Source organism: Amphiprion ocellaris, chromosome 24, assembly GCF_022539595.1.
Source record: "Amphiprion ocellaris isolate individual 3 ecotype Okinawa chromosome 24, ASM2253959v1, whole genome shotgun sequence".
Classification (NCBI taxonomy): domain Eukaryota; kingdom Metazoa; phylum Chordata; class Actinopteri; family Pomacentridae; genus Amphiprion; species Amphiprion ocellaris.
The window spans coordinates 7,379,618-7,405,600 of NC_072789.1; the positions used below are offsets into that span (position 1 = coordinate 7,379,618).

Here is a 25,983-nt window from a genome sequence, read left to right on the forward strand (position 1 = left end):
TAAATTTATGCATAGTTTTCTGAATTTATATGCATTTCTATTATCCAGCAGATGAATTATGACTGAATAGGGTGTCATATGTACATACTCATGATATAACATCAAGCTTATGAAGAAAAAGAAAATCTGGAACATGAAAATCACTCAGAACTTTTATATTTTTATATATATATATATATATATATATATATATATATATATATATATATATATATATATATATATATATATATATATATAAAAATATAAACAAACTTTGACAGATACAGTTTTGGTCCCACCCAAACCGAGATCAACACCAGAGCGTACAGAGACAAGACTAATACTCGTAGAGGTTGATACCAAGTAACTCGATCTCATTTCCAGGGCATCAAATACTTCAGTCAATGTTGCTGTTGTGCACAAATACGCAAAAGCTGTCCTTTAGTGCAAGTGCCACCCACATCAATATTCAACACCTCTAAACTATGATGGAGGTACAGGAGGCCTCTCAGTAAGCATTGCATTGGAGAATTTACATACTGCTGTGTCAGTTAGTTTTTTCTTTAATGCTGTTTTACTTTGTGGCTGAGATTAAAAAAATGCTATTACAGAGATTTTCTCTTAGACAACTATAGCTTCTTCTGACTTTCTAGGAGTTTGTGTGAAGCTAGGCAGGGGGTAGTTATAGCCGTTAGCAGTGACATACTGTATATTTCAAATTAGACATGAATCAGGTCATTGGTTGAATTTGAAGAAAGAAGTCTCACCTCCAATCATAATAATATTGTTAACAAATAAATGAGACAATGCACAAAGTGGTACTGAAATAAAACCTGTGATCTCTGTTTCTGAAACTGAGATCGTCCTACGCTAAGATCGAGGGAAAATGTGGTTGATTCTGAGATGAAACTCTTCTTAAGAAAGAGAATGAAGGACTAAATGGAAACATATCATATTTCTTATCAGTCCAGCAAGAAACAGGGGTAATATCAACAGGCTAAGATCAAGTGTTGTGGTCCAGACCACCTAAACCAAGACCAAGCCGTGACTGAGATCAGAGTGTACTGAGAACAAAAAAAAAAAGACAAGGAATTTAAGGGGTTGAGACCAAAGTCAAACCTAAGACCTAACCAGCGTCAGTCCGTCACTACATGGTGCATTTATGAAATGTGAACCATGTATACCATTGTACTGTACCACTGAATCTTGTGCCCTGAAGCAGAGAGTATATAGGTAGGTAATATGCTTAGCCAATATTCATTAAATCTTTTTAGGTGAGAAGTGAAGAGATTTCTGAAGAGTTTTGGTTCAGCAACAATAGCTAGCTCGCTTTACAAGTGTCACACTTAGCTTACCTGTCTTTGATTGCTGTTTTACAGATGAATCCTCTGTGGTTTTGGTAGAAAAGAAGACTTGATAAACGGCTACAGCTCCTCCTTCCCTCATTCATTCTCTTTGAGTGTATCTGGTGACAGCAATAAAAGAAAAATTAAATAAAAAATTGGTCAAGTCACTGGTCTAAAGCTATACATCAAATCACAGTAATATTGTTCACAAATAAACCAGATTATGTAGAGACAAACAGATGTGGTTGATTCCGAGATAAGACTGGTATGGAGACCAAGACTGATTTCAAGCACTACAACACTAACACCAACAATAACATTAACATCTTTCTCAAATTAAAACCATTCCATCAGGAATCATGGGTAATATCCATAGACTAATAACAAGCCTGTCTAGACTACATAAACCAAAACCAAGCCAAGCAACAAGGATTAAATCTGCTGTAGCTTTAGAGCGCGAGCAACACATACTGAGCACAGCAAGGCTCTGTCAATGATTTTTTTCAAATTTGAACATGTCGAGGAGAAAAGCAAGTATTTTTCCGCCAAGCAGTGTTTATAGATCTTCCACTCAGGCTGCATGCCGCACCAACATCGACCAAGTGGATAGGTCAGCCCGTATGTTGCCTGAGAGGTGAAACTCAGGGCAAAAAAGTCAATCACACTCCAAGTCTCTCTCTCTTTCACGCATAGAAAAACATCACCTTTGTCCCACATCTCACTTGTACATCAACTGAAAACATGTCTGTGTGTGTTTGAGCCGATCTGAACATGTCCGACATATAAATACTGCATGTTTAGGTGTGTGTGTGTGTGTGTGTCTCGGCTTCATGCATATTGACTGCATGGTTCATGAAAAAGAAGTGACTGTATCTGACTTCTCATCCTGATTGGAATTTCTTGATATATCAATTTCTATCAATATAATAATGTGGAGTGGATGGAAGATTAAGCATTTTATTGCCTCATACAACCATCTGGGAATTGCCTTGTTGGAAGCACACACACGCACTTTTGGGAATTCTTGCATGTGTTCTGTGGCATTTCAGTTTCAGCGGAGGTGTCACAGTCAATTTGATAATAGAAGGCTTTCAGTTGTAGTAATGCCTCCTCTTGCAGTGCCACATCTTGGGAAATAGCATCTGTGAAAAGCTGATTGCATTCCTAAATATCCATCTCAGGCGGGCATGGTGTATTTCTTGGTGTAATTCATCATTTGCAAACATTATGATCAATTTTGAATTTGAATAATGTTAAAATGCTATCACAGCCACAAAAAAGTACCGATTTGGTTTCCCCGGAAGGTTTTAAGGAATGTTATAGCTGAGCTGAATTAAACTAAAGGGACAAGACATGATAATGGAATCACCTGTGCAATAAAATGATATCCATATCAACAACTCAGCAATAAATACTGCCTTAGTGAGGTTTATCTTGTTCAGTTTTTGTGTCAGAAAAGCTGCTACAAAAAAGCTGCTTTTGTGTAATTAAGATAAGAGACTTGTTCAGTTAAACATATAATGATGCACAAAAGCTCATCAGGGAGTACCGGGCATATTCCTGTGTCACTTGATTTCCAACCAAGTTTTAGAATCGGTTCAGCTAAACCGCTAAACACAGGTGTTTTCGACCTGATGTTGAAATGATCAAAAGCACATTTAACTGAACTGCTGCTAAACGACAGCTAAACTAGATGTATAAAGTTACCTTTAATGGTCATTCAATGGAATGCTGCAGAATAGTCTTAGAAGATGATAATTAAACCTGATTTTTGCCAACATTGTAAAGTTACCACTTCATAAAGTGGCTAACTTGTTAGCGAACAACATCCAGCAGATGCAGAGCCAAATTAGCATTCATTTGAAGTCATGTTTCTGAGCAGCTCATTAGCGTACAGTGGTTTCTGAAAGTTTGTAAAGCCTTTAGAATTCTCTCTGTTTCCGCATAAATATGACCTAAAACTAAATCAGATTTTCATAGAAGTCTGAGAAGTAGATATTAAACAAAAGGAGAGAATATTTTTTAGAATTGATCATTTATTTTCTTAGGAAAAAGATCAAATATTACATTTATGTGACTGGTTTGGTGACTGATTTTAAGTTAGTTTGAAGGTGTCAAATCAATGGGATCAATCAATGGAACATCAAATGGATTTAAGTAGAACAGAGAGCCATCAAAATCTGATCTTTACAACATATTAATGGAAGTGTATCATAGCAGGTACAAAGGAGATTTCTGAGGACCTTGAAAAAAGATTGGTTGTTCCTTGACAGGCTACAAAAGGTTACAAAACTATCTCAAAAGAGTTTGCACCCAAAACAAAGTTAGATAGATTGTGTACAAATGAAAAGCAGTCCAGACCATCGTTGCCCTGTCTTGCAAAGACTATTACATGTCTTGATACATTACATACAAAGGAACCCAAGGTAACTTATAAGCAACTAAAGGCCTCTCTACATTAATGTTTAGGAGTCTGCTGTGTGGAGAGCACTCAACAACAGAAAGGCAGGGCTGCAAAAAAAAAAGCAAGTACACACCTTCTCAAAAAAAACATCGTCCAAGGCCACATGGACAAGCCTGAAGCTGTTGGAAAATCTCTTGTTCAGTGGATGAGACTAGAAATAGACCTTTTTGTGTTTAAATGAGAAGTGTTATGTCTGGGGAAAAGGAAAGCACTGCATTTAAGCACACAAACTTTATCCCATCTGTGAAGCATGGTGGTGGTGATATAATGAATTGGGTCTGTTTTACTTCATTTGGACCAGAACAGCTTGCCTTCATTATTTTACCCAATGAATTTAGGATTATACTGATGAATTTTAAACAATGCCATAATTTATGTTCATGAAATTAATCTCAACAGAAAGTGATTGATGCTGTCACACAGAGACCCTGAACACGCAAGTTGTTTGAGCTAAAAATGGTTCTAGAAAAATAAAGTTAATGTTTTACGATGGCCAAGGTCAAAGTCCTGACCTTAATCCAATAGAAATGCTGGCATAGGACTTGAAGCAAGGCATTTATGTGAGGAAACTCACAAACATCCCAGAGTTAAAGTTGTTCTGTACAGAGATATAGGCTGAAATTCCTCCAAGCTGATATTAAGGACTCATCAACTGAAATGAGCGCAGATAACCCAGAAATTTTTCTACTTTCAGGATTTGTATCAAAATCTATTGATGTTTTAGGTCATATATAATAAGACGTATAGAAACTTTTAAAGTGTTCAGATACTTTCAAGCACTGTTGGATGCTTATACTATCCTACTAGCTTCACACCTACTCTTGAAGACAACATTGGTCTCTAAGGGTTAGATGCTATGTTAGGTTAGATGCCTGCCAGTTGTTTGTTGCTGAACAAGTGAAATTATCAGACTTTCTTCACTGAAATTAGCTACCAGCTGATGTTTGAAACAAGGCAGATGAGAACAGCAAAACTGACACAATAAAGTCGCTGCAGTAAAGCTAAAAAAACATTAACTAAAATATCTTTAGCTGCAAAAAGTCCTCCATGTTCACCATCTAGTCCTTTTATTCATTTCTTAAGTAGCCGCTTCAGGAAAAGATTGTGGTTGTGTCAAGTCTCATGCTTGAAGTCATTCTTTTAAATATGTCTCCAGTACTTTACTAACATTAATGAAATTCTGTGAATATCGAATAACAAAGTTTCTAGGATACTGCAGAGAAAGACCAGAGAAACACAATGGCAGAGAATGTTTGCTACTACAATAATCAACTGTTTCCCATGTTGATGTCATCAGTATTGGACAAGCATTGGGCAAAGCTGGGATAAATGCCTCAGATCAGGATTTATTCTTCATGGATGATGTATTACTGTAAGCACAACAGTCAAGCTTAGGAAATATTCATCTGGGCCAACTGATATCAAAGTTAAACTACAGTCCTTGTGCGATGTGTAATTTGAAACAGCACACATCTTGGTTCCTTCGATGTATTCCTCTCAATGTTTGCTGGATATCTGCCAAACAGCCTCATATCTGACTTTTATGAGTCACAAGTGTGAAAATATGAGGTTTAAGTTCAGATGACTGAGCTATTATTTATCCATGTCTATTCGCAGTCTGGTGTCGACTTGTCTTGTCCCTTTCATTTTCATTCTTCAATTTCTTTACTTTTCCGAGGGTTCAATAAGATCTACAGAACCAGACATAAGTCATAATAACTTTTCATCATTATATGAAGAGTTGGATCCAAAGTTCTGCAGATATTACAGATTTTCTGTCCAAGGTCGAAGTGACATTTATTTTTAAAATCCTTTCTTGGAAGGAAATGGAAACAGCACACCGTGTACATCTAAAATATCATTTTAGCGCAGCTTTCTGTTCTTTCAAATATATATATATATATATATATATATATATATATATATATATATATATATATATATATATATATATATATATATATATATATATATAATCTCTTCATCATGGCACCTGTTAGTGGGTTGGGTATGTTAGGCAGCAAGTGAACATTTTATCCTCAAAGCTGATGTGTTAGAAGCAGGAAAAATTGGCAAGCTTAAGAAATGAGCGAGTTTCACATGGGCCAAATTGTGATGGCTTGATGACTGGGTCAGAGCCTCTCCAAAAGTGCAGCTCTTGTGGGGTGTTCCTGGTCTGCAGTGGTCAGTATCTATCAATAGTGGTCCAAGGAAGGAACAGTGGTGAACTGGTGACCGGGTCATGGGCTGGGTCATGTGATCTGATCCAACAGAGGAGCTACTGTTGCTCAAATTGCTGAAGAAGTTAATGCTGGTTCTGATAAAAAGGTGTCAGAATACACAGTGCATTGTACATAGACGCTTGCGTACAGAGCTGCAATGCTGCAGACCAGTCAGAGTGCCAATGCTGAACCCTGTGCACTACTGAAAGCAGCAACAGTGGACACGTCAGCATCAGAACTTTACCACAGAGCAATGGAAGAAGGTGGCCTAGTCTGTTGAATCATGTTTCTTGTGTGTCGCTTACACATTTAGAACACATGACAACAGGATGCACTACTGGAAGAAGGCAAGCCGGCAGAGGTAGTGTGATGTTTTGGGCAAAGTTCTGCTGGGAAAACTTGGGTCCTACCATCCATGTGGATGTTACTTTGACATATACCACCTGCTTTAGCATTGTTGCAGATCAGGTACACTCTTTCATGGAAACGGTTTTCCCTGATGGCTGTGGTCTCTTTCAGCAAGATAATGTGTCGTGCCACAAAGGAAAAAAATGGTTCAGGATTGGTTTGAGGAGCACAACAATGAGTTTGAGGTGTTCTCAATCCAATGGAACATCTGTGGGATGTGCTGGACAAACAAGTCTGATCCATGGATGCCCCATCTTGCAACTTAAAGGATCTGCTGCTAACATATTGGTGCCAGATACTGAAATAAGTCAAAAGATGTTTTATATTTTAGATTCTTCAAAATAGCCACCTTTTGTTTGATTGCTGCTTTGCACACTCTTAGCATTCTCTCCAAGAGCTTCATGAGGTCGTCACCTGAAATGGTTTTCACTTCACAGGTGTGCCTTGTCAAAGTTAATTTGTGGAATTTCTTGCCTTCTTAATGGGGTTGAGACCATCAGTTGTGTTGTACAGAAGTCAGGTTGGTAAACATTTGACAGCCCTATTTGACAGCTGTTAGAATCCATACTATGGCAAGAACCAATCAGTTAAGAAAACACAAATGACAGTCCATCATTACTTTAAGAACTGAAGGTCAATCAGTCCGGAAAATTGCAAAAACTTTGAATGTATCCCCAAGCGCAGTCGTAAAAACCATCAAGCGCTACGACAAAACTGGCTCATATGAGGACCACCCCAGGAAAGGCAGACCAAGAGTCACCTCTGCTGCTGAGTTCATCTGAGTCATCAGCCTCAGAAATGGCAAGTTAACAGCACCTCAGTTTAGAACCCAGATAAATGCCACACAGAGTTCTAGTAGCAGACACATCTCTACATCAACTGTTCAGAGGAGACTGAACCAATCAGGCCTTCATGATCAAATAGCTGCAAAGAAACCACTACTAAGGAAAAGCAACAAGCAGAAGAGATTTGTTTGTTCCAAGAAACACAAGGGATGGACATTTTCAAAAGGACAATGATCCCAAACACATCTCCAGGCTGTGTAAGGGCTATCTGACCAAGGAGGAGAGTGATGGGGTGCTGCATCAGATGATCTGGCCTCCACAGTCATCTGACCTAAACCCAATCCAGATGGTTTGGGATGAGATGGACCACAGAGTGAAGGCAAATAGGCCAACAAGTGCTCAGCATCTCTTGGAACTCCTTCAAGACTGTTGGAAAACCATTTCAGGTGACTACCTCATGAAGCTCATCCAGAGAATACCAAGAGTGTGCAAAGCAGTAATCAAAGCAAAGGGTGACTATTTTGAAGAATCTAAAATATAGAACATTTTTCACTTCCTTCACACTTTTTTTATTTACTACATAATTCCAGATGTGTTCATTCATAGTTTTGATGCCCTCAGTGAGAATCTACAATATAAATAGACATGAAAATAAAGAAAAAACATCTTTATAATCATTATTTTCTAATAATAAAGTGCTAAATTTGGAACATCAATGACATTTGGGTGGGCTAGCATTTCCAATGTCAGTATCGTATCTCTGCTGGCTGCCCAAATTAATGATGGGATGATATGATCCTTCCTAGTGATAATGGAAAAACGCGGGCAGGGGACATTATCAATTTTCACTCCCTCCCAACCATCTGATTTTACTTCCCCAGCAGCAGGCACAGCAGGAGATGAAAGGAAAAACAACAACATGTATTTCTCAAAGTTATTAATGAGGGTAACATTAGCTGATTTTAGGGAACAGCATGAGAAACTCTCCTGGTCAGTAATAGGCTCCTGCTGCTAATTTCCAATACGACAAACAGTCTAAATCTGTTTCTCAAGCTCCAGAAGACTTATGATCAGATGGTAGTGAATTACAAATCCATGCCAGCGATCTCCTTTGTCAGTACGTAGAAGGAATAATTCATTATAGTCATGCAACACTGGACTGTGATTGAGTCTCGATCAGTTACGGAATCAAATGAAGTTAACAAGATATTCATTCATCAACTGCAATAAGGAAAAGGCTGTAGTGCATGCTGCAGTGAGACCTGCTCAGCAGAATAGAACAGGGCTTTAGCAGCAATATGCACAGAAGAATAAGCTCTAATCTGTCCTGAAAGGCTACTAATTGGAAAAAATGTTAATATTCACGTTTGAATAAGTAGTAATTCAAGAGGTTCTGATGTGTTTGGATAACTACAGATCAAAGAAGAGTTTGGCATTTTGGGATATAGATTTATTACTTTCCCATCAGAGCTCCTGTTTGTAATAAACACCCTGGATCATAGACTGCATATAAAACATAGACCGACGTAGATGAGGTCATCCACTAGTTTGTGGACTACTATTTTACAGCCTTGATTTTAGTATTTGGCTGTTGTCATGTTGGTCTTCTGAAATGTGAACTTAACAAGCGAATGGTGGATTTATATGAGAACATTTGAACAGTGTGCACAGTCACAAGATGGTTCCTCTCAATCATAAGGTAGCCAAGCCCGAAGACACACCCTGCTTTATTGTCTGTTTATTCTCTAAATGGGGCCAAATTTGCAAAATGAATAACATGCTGTGGTCCACAAGTCTGAAAATTAACAACTGACACTATAAACTCATCAGGAAAATGTTTCCTGAGGTAAGTCATCAAGTGGGAAGTACGATTGTTTTCTTATAAACGTCTATACAATCTGATTCATTTTTTGTAACAAGAGGAGTTTCCCACTGGTGAGCATTAGAAAGAATGCAAATTTAAGGCACTTCTGTTTTGGTTCCACTTTTCAGACATTGAGGCTACATCCACCTTTCATATACCATCTATAACAAGCACACAGCTTAGCTTTGTATAAAGCTATATGTATAAAAGAGACTGAAGATTTAATTAGTCATTTCAATGCTGATAATGGCAGTTAGCTTGAGTGCACACGTTGCTATCAAACCATGATAGCAGCCTTTGGTGAAAGCTAACATTTGTATGTTTGTGTACAAAACCTGCTGACCAGCACCTCAAAAAGATAACCTGAGCAGTTTTTGGCACAACAAGCTAGTCTGGTCCCATAAAAACATAAGTCAATTTGTACAAAGAGACATAATGTGTTAATATGTGCGCTTTGAAGGTGTTGATTTTTTTTTTGGCTTTAAACAACTCCCAGACCTCTGTTTCCGGTCTTCATGCTAAGCTAATGTAACTGTCTCCTGGCTATAGTTTCATATTTAATGTGCAAGCATGAGAGTGGCATCAGTTTTCTACATCTTGACAAGAAATTGAATAAGCTTGTTTCTCTTCCCCAAATGGCAAACTATTCTCTGTGGGTAGTTAACGCGCAATTGCTCTTTCTAAGACTATGTTAAAATTTTAAATCCACCACAAATAAAATAATAAAATCATTTAGTGAAAGATGTTTTGGATTTCCTAATGACATTACTTAAAAAGGGGTTGGTGCCTTGGTATTAATAAATCCTAGCAACTGCCCTGAATACATAGTGTACAATACTGACACAAAAAATTCTAATCACTCTGCAGTTATTCCTCTAACTTAACTGCATCCATCTACAGATTTAATTATTTATGAGTAACGAGGAGCTTCCTTAAGCTTCCTCCATAAATCTCTCTGGAATCATTTCAGACTCCTCCAGTAGAGGAATTAAGTTGCTGGGACGTACCACTACATTATGTGCTTAACCACACAAAGTCACAAACATGACAAAGCACGGCATTCTCAACATATAATGAAGCAACCATTTAAGCGTTTTATGTTACTATACTGAAGTATTCATCTGCATCCATAAATGATGCTGCAAATTGCAGCATGCCTGCATAGATTTCCACACAAATGTTGTCACGTTCTTTCATGCCTACCAGCTTTAATGGACACTCTACAGCAATTTTACAAAAAATTTGTGGCCTTCCTGTAATAGCTTTTCAGGAATGACTGGTAGTGTTTTTAAATGTCCTTAACCATGAAATAGTTGGGAAGAGTTAACATCATTAAAAGGATTTAGATGACAGCATCAGGACTATTGTCAGTTATTAAAGTGACTTGTCTGTATGGGAACAGATACCTGTCCTACTTATTGAAAATCATTTACGCTGTCTGCTGCTAAAATAGACCTAAAAAACAATCAAAGCTGGATGGTTGGGTGGCAACAGCCTGAGGGCTACAGACACGAAAAATTGTTGCTTCAAAGACTCAGATTGGTTTGAACTGGGCAGAGAATATTTAATTGATAATAGAGGGTAAATGTGAAAGTCAAAGTAAAAGACACCACTTTAAAAAATCATCATTAACATGAGTCCGATTGAGTCTCTTAACCCCTCCCTACTAAATGGCAGTTCAATACTGTCATCATGTTGAGCAGGTCTGTTGTTTGTGGTTCAGGGATCAACAAACCATGTCGGTCTAAATAAAGCAATCTTATGTTCGGAGGAATATTTAAAAAATGAAAACTGAGTATGTCAATTTCATTACAGTTGCAAATTTCATAGTGGAATGAAGGCATTTGCCACATGAACAAATATATCTCTGACAACTCGCAAACATTTGGGCCTCATCTGAGGGTTTTCATTTAATGGAAACTCAAGGGAAATCTGAATATTGGCTTGGTTTGTCTGACTTTCAACCTTATGCAAAAATGTTTGCAACTCAGCAGTGGAGAGAGAAAAGGGAGTAGGGGATGTTGGTGGGTGTCTCACATCTCACAATGCCCACCACTGATGACTGCATTAAAGATGCATCCTGTTTCTGTCTGGATGCCCACAGTAACAAATAGGAGCTCAGGGGAAATCTGACCAAAACAGATTGTTTTATGGAGACACAGTCGGGTGAGAAATTAAAGGAAAACCTCGAAAAAATAAGTGGAGAAACACAACAGATGCAGATGTGACCAAACAGGTGCCCTGCATAGTACAATTAAACATGTATTTAAAAAAAAAATACTGAGCAGGACCAGTTGATTTAGCTTTTCTATCAAAATGGTAACAGGAAACGATCCAAGTGACTTGAAAGATGGTCATTGCTGGGTCACAGATGGTAGGAGCTTCAATTTCAGTTACTGCTTAACAGGCTCCTGTTTCAGTAGGAACACTGATTAAAGTTAAATCTGCATTTAGATATGTGGGGAATAGGTCAGTTAAATGGGGTGGAAATTTTGGCCAACAGCACACATTTGATGGAAGTGGTCTCTTTCAGGATGACAGTGCTGATCAAAGAAAAGGCATTTTTCATATGCAAATAAAGCAAATCCCCGCCAATATGCACGTAATTATTCCATTCCATTTAGCTGGAACATAATTCTTACCTGCACTTAAAAATAACAATGATTTTTGTGTATCAAAATTATGAATGGCATTGTTTCAGTTCTCAGATTTTTCAGAAATTTGTTGGCATCAACAAACCTAATATGTATTTACAATGTCCAGTGGATACAAAGCAACACTATGATTTATTTGGAGTTATGAATTCTAATAGATGCAAATCATATATATATTTTTTTTGTCTTTTTTAGCTCTATTTTGATTTTCCCCAATCCCTGAAGGGAAATGTCTGGTTCTATAGATGCTAAATGCTTCACTATGTTCCGTCTGTTTGCTGCTGCATTAGTACGAGTGACTCCGTAAACATACAGTCATCACTAAGTCATTTAAGTGCTACAGCCCTAAATACAGTGTGATCAGTAGCTCCTGGTGGCTAATGTTAGCAACAGTATTTGGCTTGATAATCTAATGTAATGTAATGGACACTGCTATTTTCTATGCAGTGGTCTGCTGGGGAGCAGGGAGCACTGAAAGGGACAGAAAGAGACTAAACAGACTGGTCAGGAGGGCTGGTTCTGTCCTGGACTGTTCCCTGGACTCCATAGAGGAGGTGGGTGAGAGGAGGATGTTGGCAAAGCTCACATCCATCCTGGACAATCCCTCTCACCCACTGCATGACACTGTGGGGTCTTTAAGCAGCTCCTTCAGCAGCAGACTGAGACATCCACCCTGCAAGAAAGAGCGCTATCGCAGGTCCTTCATCCCATCTGCTATAAGACTTTACAACATCAGCATCACTGGCTGATGTTAACGTAAACTGGACTACATCATTACCACCCCAAACCATAAAATTTGCACTGACATTCTTGCACTGCACATCTCTGCACTTTTAAACTTTATTTTTATTTTTTCTGTTAAAAAATTTTGCCACCCTTGTATATATTGTAAATAAAGCTGCTGTAACAATGTAAATTTCCCCTGGAGTGGGGAGAAATAAAGAACTTTATCTTATCTTTATCTTATCTACAGTGCACATACTACACTTTATCCTCTTCATAACCATGTCTGACATACATTAAATACAAAGCAGAATAAAAGAAACATTTAAAAAAATGTAATTTTGTTTGTTTGCCGTCACACTGGCATTTGATGTTATCATGTAAACAGAGTTACAAGTTGTGTCCCTTCCCAGAAATGTAGCTACAAGTCAGCGGCATTGGATGATTACTGGATAACTGCCCACATACTCCCTATTATATTGGCATTTTCTCAGTTTGAGCTTCTGTCTTGTTGTGTGCACAAAACCGTGGCTCAGGGGAAATCCTCTGACCATCACAGTCATTACAGGGGAGTGATTAAGAGAAATGAGCGGCCGTCGTCCCAACATCTGTGACAGCTCTGTTAGCCTTTTTGGATCCTGTGAGGGGGAACCTGAGTGAAAGTCATCACATACACCAGCTGTCACCAGTGGGCCTGAACACCCCAGAGGATGGCTGTTATTCTGACTGTTGCTTGTGTCATACAAAAGCACCTTATATTTTAGCATTGTTTTAGCTACTTGGCTGATTTGTAACTTTACTTCAGAATTTTAAAGCGCTAATCCATCTAGTGTTGAGTTTAATACAGTCCCAACCTGGCAGGATTGCAGCAATCTTGGAGGATAATAATGTAATGCTACGGGCTTTTTCAAAAGTCTGGAATTAAAACAAGATGTCCCAACTAGTCACTGAGAGGTTGATTAAAAAACAGCCCAGCCAAAAACACACTGTTCTACTTTGGCTTGACCTGATATCCATTCATTCATTTTGTGTTTTTTTATAGCACTGGAATGAAAGGGCTTAAAGTGCACACGTCGTTTTGCCGTTATCTAAATCAAACAACAGACCTTGAAGAAAGTGCACAAGCTAGTGCAGTGGGTGTCTTAATGGATAAGAAATGTGTAGCAAAAAACAAAAAAAACACAAAATGCTTTCAGGCTTCATACCTGGCCGCTACCTGCTACATGGCATCCCTCGTCTCTCCCATGCTTTCACATAAACACCATTAGAAATTTAGTGTACCTAGTCAGGTGGAAAGCCAATTTATGCACTGCTGTTGGTTTTATTTGCATTTGAAATAGCAAACTGCAAAAAATAAACCTGAGGCTGAATCAACACTGATCTTCTGGCAGCTGCTACCTTGCAGGATGCTCTCTCTCTGAATTCAGGAGAGGACAAGGCCAGATGCCAGAGGAGAAGTCTGAGACAAAAACACTGTACAGAGGTACAATGCTCAGACGAGCTGCAACTGGGCCAAAAGGCGGTATTTTGTGAAATGCACCTGGATTCTCTCCTTTTGACTTGACATTAAGAGGTTTTTAAAGTTCTGTGCGTGCAGTATTTAATCCTTTGTGATAAGGTTATCATCTGATAGCAGTTACATTTTCAGAAATTTGGAAAAAAAATATATTTTTAGGCTTTGGAACGTGATGACAACTTTTGATTTGACTGAGAGAGCCTTGAGATTGAAAACCAAAGAAATAGTTTCACCTTTTTTATTTAAAATCATTTTCAAGCCTGTTGGGAGGCTGAACGCTTTTCTCAGCATACACTGGAAGAAGCTTATCGAGTAGAAGATGAGGTGTATGTAGAAAAAGGCATGTACATCACACTCCCAGTGGGGCATGCTCTCAGAAGATAACGCTCTTCGGGACAAAGGTGAAACCAATGAACTAGAAACTGAACCAGTTAAGGGTAAGTACGGGAATCCCTGTAGCTTACTGTACTTGCTTATTCCTCTTATTGTGAAAAGTTAAGCGAGTAGAGGAAGAACAGATCTCCAAACCGCATGAAGTTTAAGATGAAACGATGTTTTTAATATGTTAAACAAGACGAGAGGAATACTTTTGCTTGTAAAAATTAAGAAAGAGTACTCAAAAAATTTTAGCTCTCAGATAACCTTTACCAAATTCTCACACCTTAAAGTTAGCTTGTTAGGCCTAAAACATGTTCAGCATATTCTACATTAGGAAAAGAGCAGGTGATGTAATCTTCAAAGATTTCTAAATACTCTGACTCCTCCAACCTTGTCTAAACAATCAGTCACTACAGAGAGGAGTCCATCCCCTAAGCAGCTGCCTCGCATTCTGAAATTAGAATAACTGATGACCATAAACCATGAGAAGCCCATAAGAAGACAGCAAAGCATTTTCCGGTATCCATTTCTTCAGTTCATAATGTAATTAAGAAATGGCAGTCTGCAGGAACAGTGTAGATGAAGTAGAGGTCTGGAAGAGTCATCAGAAGAAAATCTTTACTGTGTCCTCACCACGCAACTCAGCATCAGACGTTTGCAAATGTACACCTAAGCAAACCTGATGCTTTTTGAAAAGTTAAAAAGAAAAAATAGTACAGAATTTCATGAAAAGAACACCTCTCCAACTGCTAAGTACGGGGGTGGAATGATTATGCTTTTGACCTGTGTTGCAACCAGTGGCACAGGGAGCATTTCAATGCTAGGACGAATGGATTCAATTAAATACCAGCAAATTCTGGAACAAAACATCAGGAAAACGCTGAAGATGAAAAGAGGATGGCAACAGGATGATGATTATAAAAGCAGGTCAAAATCTACAATGGCCCTCACAGCACCCTGATCTGAACAATTTACTGAAAATCTGTGAAGAGACCTCAGAAAAGAAGTACATGCAAGACAGTCACAAGAACCACACAAAATCAAAAACCACAAATATCTTTTACTGTAGCTACAATACTTCTTTAAAGGGGTGTTACTGAGTACACAACTCTGCTGCTAATTTGCCTCAGTGACTAACAAAACAAAATCCCTTGCAACTGAATAGCATATACATCAGGTTTATGGGGAATTTTGATCCACACAAGTTTTATATTTAAACTTACTTGGGGACAAGAAAACAGAGTTTTGCTTGCTTGATGTCATCTAAGTGTAAAGTCTATGGGCCAAGAGGAAATATATTATAGATATAGACATAGATATTTACTTAAATATAAATTAGCATGCAAATGCAGCTGCCAAGTTTGTTACTCAACCACTGTTTGAGTTTCGATTTGCTGCTAGCAACGTTAGCATTGTAGCTATGGTGTTAAGTACAGCACTACAGGGAGTTCCAGGATGGTAAAAACTGCCCGAGCCAACATGGACTATGTAACGCAGAACCTTAGACTTTCTGCTCTAATGTGGAAACAGCCTGTCTTCATGAGTGCAGCGGTTCAGATCAGCATGAGCATAACTCCACACAGAAAGGACTAGATCCCAGAACTGAAAACAGGCTTGAAACCTGAGAAGATATGAGAGACTGCAAGAGCTCACAGGCCGAAAATTTGCATTCTGACTATAGGAAGCGCCTCTGTAGAACGTCTTTTAGGGCTGTTTTCAAGGAAGAAAAAACAGTAGCCACTAAGCACAGGTATTATTGAGAAACCCCGAAAGGCTGCTGATTAGTTAAACTTAAAAACAACAACGGTGATTGGTTAAACTCAGACAACACAACGATAATTAAAACTTGGAGGCAAATGCTGACTGGTTAAACTCAGATAATTGAAAAATACTGATTGATAAAAGTTGGAGAAGACAACAAGCACCACTTTTCTGCCCTCAATTAACACAACAGACCCTCTTTTTTTTTTTTTTTTTTTTTACATCCTACAGGCAGTGAGCTAGACTGTTTGTTGCTGCCTGGCACACTCTAAATTAACGTCTTACTCAAAAACTGTTGGATCTTACACCACAATGGTAAGAGGAAGGCTGTAAGGTCTGATTATGAGATTGTTCCTGTAAGCATTCAGGCTACGTCGTACTTCCTGCGGGTTCCTGCAATGGAAGGCTGCCTACTGATTCACCACATCAGCACTGTGTAAACTGTATTTACTGGATAATTGTCAAAATCTCCATTGCAAGATTTGTCCAATGCACCAGTAGGTATGTTGTGACGTACAGTATATATCTGTGTAAGCAAACTTTTGGTGACACAGTACTTATGCATGGAAATTTGGACTGAAATGCCCCACCACACTGATTACAGTGCTCTTTTTAAAGCCTTCATTCCAGGCACATGATTGCATAATTGGACTGACGCCACAAAACCCATATATAAGATGTGTGAAGGGTGCAATCATGTGAAGTGGAGAACCTTTAGACACATCAACTGGTTTAGAAACTGGAGCTTCAATTTTTTTGTGTGTGTGTTTCCTTTTGAGCTCACTTGAGTCAAATAAAATATTCAGGCTTCATCCCTGCAAGCAGAAAACACTCCGGATGGAATTTTTCTGAATGCACACTCTGCCTTTCTCTCTCTCTTACTCCCTCTCTGAGTCTCTCTGTATCTTCATCACACACAGACACAGACACACATACACGCACTAAATAACCCCCTCCAACGCCACAAACATACACTGTTTGCTTCTGTGCTCTGTGTGCTACAGATAATCTTTATGAGGCAGAGACCCCATTGAGAGTATTTATAACCCAATCAGATGGGTATTCAGCTTTTTCTTCTCTTGCCACTGTTTCTGCCCTTGCTGCTCGACGAATGTTAAAGCCACTCAATCAACATATCACCGTGAGATCCATGAGCCTAGCATGCGAGCATGTATTGCATATGTGGTGCAACAGCTGGTGGTAATCCTCTAAAAAAAAAAAAAAAAAAAAAAAAAAAAAAAGACATAAAACATTTTCACCTTCACCCAAGTGAACTTCTTAGTTTGTTGCCGCACACACAAATATACATGCATTATCAGTGAAAAAGCACCAAGTGTATATGGACTACCAGTCAAAAGTTTGGACACACCTTCTCATTTCATGGTTTTTCTTTATTTTCATGACTATTTACATTGTCAATTCTCACTGAAGGCATCAAAACTATGAATGAACACATATGGAATTATGTAGTAAACAAAAAGTATGAAACATGTTTTATATTTTAGACTCTTCAAAATAGCCACCCTTTGCTTTGATTACTGCTGTGCACACTCTTGGTATTCTCTGGATGAGCTTCATGAGGTCGTCACCTGAAATGGTTTTCACTTCACAGGCGTGTCTTGTCAAGGTTAATTTGTGGATTTTCTTGCCTTCTTAATGGGGTTGGGACCATCAGTTGTGTTGTGCAGAAGTCAGGTTGGTCCACAGTTGACAGCCCTATTTGACAACTGTCAGAATCCATATTATGGCAAGAACCAATCAGCTAAGTAAAGAGAAATGACAACCCATCATTACTTTAAGAACTGGAGGTCAGTCAGTCCGGAAAATTGCAAAAATTTTCAAGTTTTTTGCAGTCGTAAAAACCTTCAAGTGCTACGACGAAACTGACTCACATGAGGACTGTTCCAGGAAAGGCAGACCAAGAATCACCTCTGCTGCTGAGGATAAGTTCATCCAAGTCATCAGCCTCAGAAATGGCAAGTTAACAGCACCTCAGATGAGAGCCCAGATAAATGCCACACATAGTTCTAGTAGCAGACACATCTCTACATCAACTGTTCAGAGGAGACTGAACCAATCAGGCCTTCATGGTCAAATAGCTGCAAAGAAACCACTACTAAGGAAAAGCAACAAGCACAAGAGATTTGTTTGTTCCAAGAAACACAAGGGATGGACATTTTCAAAAGGACAATGATCCCAAACACACCTCCAGGCTGTGTAAGGGCTATCTGACCAAGGAGGAGAGTGATGGGGTGCTGCATCAGATGATCTGGCCTCCACAGTCATCTGACCTAAACCCAATCCAGATGGTTTGGGATGAGATGGACCACAGAGTGAAAGCAAATAGGCCAACAAGTGCTCAGCATCTCTGGGAACTCCTTCAAGACTGTTGGAAAACCATTTCAGGTGACTACCTCATAAAGCTCATCCAGAGAATACCAAGAGTGTGCAAAGCAGTAATCAAAGCAAAAAGTGGCTATTTTGAAGAATCTAAAATACAAAACATGTTTTGACTTATTTCACATTTTTTTGTTCACTATATAATTCCATATGGGTTCATTCATAGTTTTGATGCCTTCATTGAGAATCTACGATGTAAATAGTCATGAAAATAAAGAAAAACATTAAATGAGAAGGTGTACCCAAACTTTTGACTGGTAGCGTACATATGTGCCTCTTTCAGCCAATAATCTCAGTTGTCAAATCAAGATGTGTAGCTCCAAACGGCAGACTTTGAGGCAGGATCTTGTTAGCTACATGTCATTTCCCAGGTAACTGTGGTGCAGTGTTGCTATTTATTCTGTCAGCGCTGGGTGACTGGAACAAGCAGCTGCATGTGTCTGATCAGTGATGTTAGAATCGCACCTTTAGTGAAATCTTGCCAGAAATGACAAGTCATATCCCTAAGCTGCCGTGGATCTTCGCAGTGGAAAATAAACACACAAGGACGACAGGGTATGAATATTCTCAGATCGCGTTTGTGTTTATATGCTCATGAAAATTGGCTGGTGACACAGTCATGTCTCGCATTACTTTCATCCTGAGAAGTGGGAGGATGTATCCCAAGGACACATGTACATACAGTATATTGGTGTTTTGATTTAAAATGACAAAACTAAACGGTGCTAACTGGAAAACAACAACAACACAAAGAATCAAATAAGATGTGATATGTGGAAAGACATGTGAGTGACTAACCAGCACAAAGATGAAGGATATTTTCAGTGTACAAAAATAAAAGTACCAGAAGGACTGCATTGTTCTATTAGGAAAGCAAAATTGCCTCCAATGACCAACCAACAGGAAATGAAAGAAACTGTAATCCAGATTTAAAAGACAGTTTTTAGCTGTTCTTGAGGCTGCTCTAGTCATCTTCACCTCTCTTCATCAGCCTGATTTTCTGCATTGATTGGTTGCCTGATTTTACCCAGTGTCCTCTTTTAATCTTTCACATTTCTTTTGACTTTGCTTTTCATCAATATGCTTTATCTATGGCTGTCCTGTTCATGAGGCAGTCTTAACACTCTAGTTTTCTGACACCTTTCACTCTCCCTTACACTTACATGCACTGTTGCACATTATTAACTTCATGTCTTCTCTCTCTGTAGTTTGTGCTTCGTCCTCTGTGTCCTCGTTCCACCTGTATCTCTAAAACAGGTTTGATCGGCAGCAACTGGTTTTGTTTGTTGTTTGTCTGTTTGTCCCTGCTATCCTTTTCCTTCCATTCAGGCCTCACTCCAACCAGTGGAGGCAGACACCTGTCCTTCCTGAGCCTGGTTTTGCTTTTTTTTTTCTTCTTTATTGCAGGATCTCAACCTTAATCTTTTAATTTATTTTTTCAATAATTTGGTATATTATATAATATTGAGTTCTTGACATGTCAGTCAGGTAAATACCTAAAATAAATAATATCCTAGGGTCTTCACCTTTACATTTAAATTAGTCATGTAAGTTTACATTATGTACACTACCATAACATTTTCATCTTAATTTTGTAATTAGTCAGGTAAGTTTAGATGATGTAAAATATCGTTTGGTCTTAAATTTAACATTTTTTTAAGGTAATTTTGTAATGTCAATCTTATTTCTCTACTGGAAAGCACTTGGCTCAATATCTGTAGTTTAAACATACCAGATAAATGATACAACATATAAACATGACCTGACAACGGCTATTCTGTAGCCTGCTGCCAAGTACTTGCTGTACTACTGATAGGAAACAAGGAAGAACTGGACAATTGCATCCAATACCTCGAGCTTGTGGCTAAATAAATTTAAAAAAAAAAAAAAAAAAAAAAAAAAGATGTTGAAAGCAAATGAGATGATCATGATTTAGGCAATAATGCACCCAGCACCACGTGAAGTGTAATCTACAGCTATTATGAATGATGGAGGATGCAAAGGACACCTGTGCCTAAAACCTCAGGCAGTTAGCTCTGACAGATCAGGCAACCATAAAAAAGTATTTACGTGTTCTGAGAGTGCAAAGTCCGCAGCTGAGACACATTTGGAAGAACAAAAAACCAGCAGCACTTCCTTTCATTTACATCATGTCATGTAAATTAGTTTTGGGTTTGAGGTCCATGAGTCACAAGAGCCTGCTGGTGACCAAGTGTGCACCTGCGTCATGATAAACATCCCACTCGAGTGAAGAGTTGCTCAGATCTGTGATCTCTGGCAAATTACAAATCGCTTGGAAAGAGGGGTGGCTGCAAAGTGGCTCGCCTCCTCTCGGATCTGCTGCATCCCAATTCAATACAGGAGAAAAGAAAAAAAGCCTCTGTGTGTGTGTGTGTGAGTGTGTGACAGAGCGAGGGAGAAAAGTGTGTTGTACTTTGTGCAAGCCATGCATCAAGGTTGACCACTGTCATCACCAGCGGCTAATGGTCCTATTATTACATGTTAATATGGCTGTCAAGGGTGAGAAAAATTATGGGGATGAAAATTAGCACATTTCTGAAGAGGGTTGGATTTCAGTTTCTTTTTTCCAGAGTATAACCAGAAAAATACAAAAATAGGGAAAAAAATGGACAATCACTCCTGCCTGAAACGCACAACTATCCTTTCTATTTTATGACAACAAAATTCAGTGTTGTTGACACACCTCATCAGCACCCTGCTGCTACTTCTTTGGCGTGCTACATCAGTCAGCCGCTTTAGTTCCTGCACATGCAGACCACGAATCAATCATGCACGGATTTATACGTTTCACATAATGTGGAAACCCTTGTGGGGAAGGTGCTGGAACACTGCATGGAGAACGGGACAGAGTGTATCTATGCCCATGATGAAGTATCTCAAACACACCTTGTGTGAAATTGAACGACATAATGCTTTTAATGCCTTGCGCTGTAACTTTCATCCAGGCTTCAGTGCAACACATCTAAAGCTGTGGCTATAAACAAGGTGGTTACGGCTGATCTGAGAGACAGAGCCTAACATAAACCCTCGCAGCTGTAATTAAACTTGAATGAGACAGAAATATTGAAAGGAGGACATGCAGGAAAACACAGTACTGGCTGGAATTGGTTGTACTGTACATGACAAACAGTAAGTGAAAAAAATAAATTATGAAAATTGAAAATTAAAAACAACTGCAAAGAATCCCATTCCAGCTACTTTATATTCAAAACCAATTGGATGGTGTCTTGAAGGAGTTAGTGCTTGTTCGAATGCTGAATATTTTAATACTCATTTCATTTCTGATGGTGGCAGACAACATGATGAAACAGATGACATATGGCAAAGGTCAAGACTTTCTGCTGGGAATAGGAAAGCTGTTTCTGTTCAATTATCAGTGCAGCACTGTTTGCTAGAGCCATGTTTTGCTTGAAGAACTGCGTCCAAATGTCGTGAGGCAAACATTGCTGCAGCAGTTATAGGAAAAATGCTGCATGTTATTAATCAGTTTTAGTGATTTTCTTATTAACGGAATCTAAAAATACCTTTTATTGATTGAAGCCGTTGAGAAAATCACTACCATGTACCTTCTGTAATGAATGAAAATATGAATTCATAAGCAAAGAAACGCACTCTTGGTAAAACCAATGCAGTCCAGGGTTTTACTGCTATGGTACATAATTATCTCGCTAAATGCCAAAATGTTAGATACGGTTTAGCTGAATGCTTAAATGTCAGCCATTTATTATTATCTTATGATTTTTCTTCATTTATTTTGCTTTATAAATGCTAAACTGTGAAGATTTTTGCATCATCCACTGACTCTTCCAGACTCATTGTAGCACAAAGCATTTTGCATAAATGCTAAAATGGTAAGCATTTAACATTATTCCATGACTGCCTCGCTTATTTTATTGTTCTTGTAAATAATATTTTTGGCAAAATACCAAAATGTTAAGTATATTATAGCTAAATGTTAAACTGTCCCACGATTCTTCCTCACTTATTTTACTGCTATGGCACATCAATTTTAGTTAAATGCTGAAATGTCAATCATTTAACATTACACTTAGATGTTGTGGAACCTCTTCAACAATAGTTATTTTGTTACAGTAAAACAGTCACATCGAAAAGAAAATTTTATTCATACTGTGACACACAGGGACTACAATCCTCTTTCCTTTGTTCCCTTGTTGTTGTTGTTTTTAGAAACTTGTGATTTAACATAAAAGGCACAAAGGCAACTGTAAACCTAGTTCAAGAGCAGTCCTGTTCTACAGTGCAGTTCTGTCATTATGTAGGACTCCTGCTGTGAGCAGCTCACCTCTGCACAACTTGACTGAACCCTCGGCTGACAAACACAAACAAGAACATGGTTCCTTGTTTCCATCAGACTCTCCAATCCATAATTCATATGATCTATAATTCCAGTCGCTGCTTGCATGCTGAATCCACTGAGGCAGTTGAGCAATATGTGGACCATTGTTCTCTGAAGGGCTCTGTAATGTCAGGTATGTGTGCTATACTAGGTCACTGTCTGGCAGAATCCTCATATATGTACTACCAACAGAAGCTCCTGGATGACCTTCACAAGCTGTCAGTAATGAACATAGGATGTGGAGTGGCCTAGTTAGACAGGTGAAAATGGGTTTTTACTTCCAGCTTTGAAGAAAGTCTCTGAACACATACTGATGACAGCAATTTACAAATTTGGTTCTACATGAAATACACTGGAAACATCTACAGTATAGATATATCTAAAACAAGTGGATGCTATTGCACATACATACATAAGGTTTCAACAAATAAGGATTATTTTCATTATTAGTTTCTGTCTTGAGTAAATAATGAATTATTTGACATTTTAAAATGTGAGAAAATAGTGTTGTATGTCTCTCCTAGTTTCCTAAAGTCTAACATAACATCTTCACATGTTTTGTTTTGTCCAATGAGCAGTACAAAATACAAAGATATACAAAATAAGCTAAGTCTAACATTTGAGAAACAAGAAGTTATCAATTCAGTGGCATCACAGTCTTATTTTTAAAAAAAATATATATATATAATTTTTGAGTTTTGAAAGCTTCATAGATCTATGCTTCATCAAATTAATCTTTAAAAGCCTCAATAAATCAGCACCACAGCCACTCTGTGGATTCATCCAAAGACAGGACAGCAGCAGAGTCACCAGAAGCTCAACCAACAACAACTGCAAAATATCTTACCACAGAACTACATGTGGACAGACAGCCTTTTCAATCAAAGGCTGTCACATCTGCACGTTGCCAAACGAAATTACTAGGATAGCAGATTTAAAAACTTTTACAGCAAAAGTTAAGTATTGGCTCAAAGAAAAATAAGAATGTACCCAAGTATGACCTCTATAAGGTCCGACTGACTGGATTGTGTCATTGTGTGTGTTTGTGTGGGTTGGGGTGGGTGGGGGTTATTGGTTTATGATGTTGTCTGTGCTGTTTTTATTGGTGTTGTTGGTCCTCTGACTCCTTTTATTGAAAAGCCCAACCAGGGACGGGAGTTGAAAATTAGCTTAATGCTATACACTCTATATGTAATACATCAGATGTGTTCTATGTTAATTGCATGGTCCCTGATCAAAAAAATGAATAAATAAAAAATAAAAAAGTAAGTTGGAAAAGCTTCTGCATGAAAAAACTACCTTGGAAATTTGATTCTGAAAACAGTTGCCATTTAATTTTCGGTTGACTGACAAATGGATTATTTGACTGATGGTTTTGCAGACAAACTGATGTTAGACACAGCTCTGTTTTGGTGTTGAGTATGTGGGTGCAGGGGAAAAAAGATCTAGAGAAGCTTCTGATACTATTTGTTCTTCTGTCAGACAGGCTGTAAACAGTGATGGCTGCTGGACAACTGAGCGGTCCTTGGCATTCATTTGAAACTGCCCATCAAACCAGCCGGTCGAGACAATGCAGCTTGGATACAACTTTGATGTCAGGTGTGGTACTCTCTTTGCTTGTGAAGGTTTGAAGACGGAACAAAAGCAGGTAAAGGCAAGGTTAGAGTGTGATTTTGCCTTGTACAGGAACTCATGATAGGCCAAAGCATCAATTAACAAAGAGATTCCAAAGAAATGCACAAACAACCTCGGGCGTATTTGATGACTATTGATTAGCTGTATATAATATTCAGTCTAAATGTAGTCTGCACAGCTCCACATTCTTTTGCACCAAGGTCTCAACAGCTTTACCTCTCAAGCAGAGAACTGTAAAGATTGAGCTCTTCTGAAGGCTGATTACCCTCCCAGGAGTTGTGGTTTAATCTTCACCACATCTCCTCCTCTCACTATCATCTCATTTGTCTTGGTCAATAGTAGAACTGACTGCCAACCATGCATATAGCTGTGGTAAGAGGACAAGAAAAGCTGCCTTTTAGCAAAGATATTTCTTTGCGGTTTGCCGGGATACCCGAGAGGATACAGCTTTCTTCACTCAAGGTTGACCACAAAATGTAGCCAATATGGTGAGCACAAGCCTCTGTACCCAAAGAAAACTGAAAACCCACACTCACTCACTCTTGATCAGTTTCAGGTGTTTTGTGATTTCCCAGAATGTGAAACAACAACCTCAAAGAGGACGGCTGGTTCAATCAGAAAAAGTTCTTTATGATTTATTTTGACTGCATGAAAAACTGCAGTGGAAATAAAGTGAAAAGAAGTGAAGGAGTCCAATGAAACTTGCAGTGTTTCCTTCCTATATTAAGAAAATCAATCAGTGCCCATCAGTGTAACTGGCTGCTCTGGTCTAGTTGGCTTGATACAGATTATCCACGTCGCCACGTCCAATACAGGGACTCCTTATTGGAAGAAAAAACACAGTGCTCTGACAAATATAACATATATAGCATAATAAAATGGGACAGTAGTAACCCAAAGGTTACAGAAGCAGACTTGGGCCTAGGAGGCGACTCTTCAACTCCCCTTGAAAATAGAGAGGGGAAGATGAATGAAGAGTACACTTATGTGCATCGGCAAATATCCTTCTGCAAGGCATTAAGCTTGGAGTGCAGCTGCAATAAAGGTGCAAGTTTATGCCATCAATAGTACTAGTCAGATGGTTGAGCAGCTTCACAATCACCCTCTCCTTTAACGCTGAAATTGGGAGGGCCTGTGTCTGAACTTTTTCTGCAACTTTCCAAAACTGATAAACCGACATAACTTTTTATTTCATGCACAGATAGTCAAGCTGTGTGAAAATGTATATATATATTTTAAAAATCCTGTTCTGACAAGGTTATGTCTGTCATATGTGAACAACTGAGTGCACGATGTTTTCTGGGACAGATGGACTGAAAACGTGCTAGTATCCTGTTATTTGAACAGTATCACTATTCCCTTCTCTATGACTGTGTTTCCCAAACTTCTCACCCTCAAGACACACTTCTAGCACCACAACTATCCCCAGAAGAGGTTTAAGCAGACAAACTCTGTGCAAAGCAGCAC

The 25,983-nt window shown here is 38.6% G+C and overlaps 1 protein-coding gene across 1 annotated transcript in view; it reads right to left on the reverse strand.

Annotated features, from left to right (window-relative positions):
* Positions 1 to 1,337: 1,337 nt before the first annotated feature.
* Positions 1,338 to 25,983, reverse strand: part of cfap221 (cilia and flagella associated protein 221) — a 90,892-nt gene continuing 66,246 nt past the window's right edge. Inside the window, exon 25 of the mRNA XM_055008415.1 lies at positions 1,338 to 1,447. The gene's annotated coding sequence lies outside the window, so the exon portion shown is untranslated. The remainder of the gene's footprint in view (positions 1,448 to 25,983) is intronic.